We start from the raw sequence: 1,942 nt of genomic DNA, 5'->3' as shown, positions 1-1,942 counted from the left end.
GTCGGCGGATCCATACCGTCCCGAGAGCCCGAGGCGGCGGCACCCAGTGCGGGTCCGGCCGAGGCCGGGACCCCGTGCCTGTCGCAGGCTTCCCGGGACGGCCCCGGAACGGCCGCGGTCGCCGGCCGGGTGACGTTCACCGAAGCGGCTGCCGCCAGTCTTTGGGCCTCCCCCGTGCCGGGGCCGCGGGGATTCGAGCCGGTCCGGCCGCGGCCGGGACCCCGTGCCGGAAGCCGGCATCCCGGGACGGCCCCGGGACGGCCCCGGTCGCCGGCCGGGTGACGTTCACCGAAGCGGCTGCCGCCAGTCTTTGGGCCTCCCCCGTGCCGGGGCCGCGGGGATTCGAGCCGGTCCGGCCGCGGCCGGGATCCGGGGCCGGACGATGGCTTCCCGGGCCGGTCCCGGTCGCCTCCCGGGTGACGTTCACCGAAGCGGCTGACGGCTGTCTCCGAGCACCCCCCCCCCCCTCCGCCTCCGCTGCCGCTTCTGCCCGCACCTCCTCCACTGCCTCCCCCCCCCGCCCGCGAACGAGTCGCCGGATCCGTAGGGTGCCGGGAGCCCGAACGGCGAGCGGCTCCGGCTGCTGCCGGGACCGCGGGGATTCGAGCCGCTCCGGCCGCGGCCGGGACCCCGTGCCGGAAGCCGGCATCCCGGGACGGCCCCGGGACGGCCCCGGTCGCCGGCCGGGTGACGTTCAGCGAAGCGGCTGCCGCCAGTCTTTGGGCCTCCCCCGTGCCGGGGCCGCGGGGCTTCGAGCCGGTCCGGCCGCGGCCGGGATCTCGTGCCGAACGTCGTCTTCCCGGGACGGTCCCGGGAGGGCCCCAGTCTCCTCCCGGGTGACGTTCACCGAAGCGGCTGCCGGCTGTCTTCGAGCCCCCACCCCTGCCGTGGCCGCGGGGATTCGCCCCGGTCCGGCAGCTGACGGTTCCCTGTGCCGGACGCCGGCTTCCCGGGACAGCCCCGGGACACCCCCGGTCGCCTCCCGGGTGACGTTCACCGAAGCTGCTGCCGCCTGTCTTTGTCCCCCCCCCCCGTGCTCTCCCTCAGCCGGGAGGTAGACGTGCTCTCCCTCGGCGAGTAGACGTGCTCTCCCTCGGCGAGTAGACGTGCTCTCCCTCGGCGAGTAGACGTGCTCTCCCTCGGCGAGTAGACGTGCTCTCCCTGGGCGAGTAGACGTGCTCTCCCTGGGCGAGTAGACGTGCTCTCCCTGGGCGAGTAGACGTGCTCTCCCTCGGCGAGTAGACGTGCTCTCCCTGGGCGAGTAGACGTGCTCTCCCTGGGCGAGTAGACGTGCTCTCCCTGGGCGAGTAGACGTGCTCTCCCTGGGCGAGTAGACGTGCTCTCCCTCGGCGAGTAGACGTGCTCTCCCTGGGCGAGTAGACGTGCTCTCCCTCGGCGAGTAGACGTGCTCTCCCTGGGCGAGTAGACGTGCTCTCCCTCGGCGAGTAGACGTGCTCTCCCTCGGCGAGTAGACGTGCTCTCCCTGGGCGAGTAGACGTGCTCTCCCTCGGCGAGTAGACGTGCTCTCCCTGGGCGAGTAGACGTGCTCTCCCTCGGCGAGTAGACGTGCTCTCCCTCGGCGAGTAGACGTGCTCTCCGCGGAGCTCGCGCTTGTCGCCAAGGGGTCGCTGTTGCGCTCTGCCTCCGCCTACGTCATCGTACAAGCCGGCGTGATTTCTGCGACCTGCCGCTGGGCGGAGGTCGGCTGGTTGTGCGCTCGCGGAGCTGACGGCCCTCCAGTTCCGTATATGAGGGAACGAGTGACGCCGAGCACTCCCAGGGCAGCGCTGCCGAGCGGCTGCTCCAAGCCACCCGCCAGGCGGCTGGGCAGGGGTCCGTCTGGCTTCTCGGTGGCTTTCCCCCGGGTCAGAGAGGGGACCCGCGGGGCCGAGCAAAGGCGCGGCGGTTTGGAGCGGCCGCTGGCGCACCCTCAGCGGTGTTG

Source organism: Melanerpes formicivorus, unplaced genomic scaffold (assembly GCF_026170545.1).
Source record: "Melanerpes formicivorus ecotype bairdi unplaced genomic scaffold, bMelFor1.0.p_v2 SCAF_320, whole genome shotgun sequence".
Taxonomy (NCBI): Eukaryota; Metazoa; Chordata; class Aves; order Piciformes; family Picidae; genus Melanerpes; species Melanerpes formicivorus.
The sequence above is the reverse complement of the archived record's forward strand: the minus strand, read 5'-3'. Positions refer to the sequence as shown.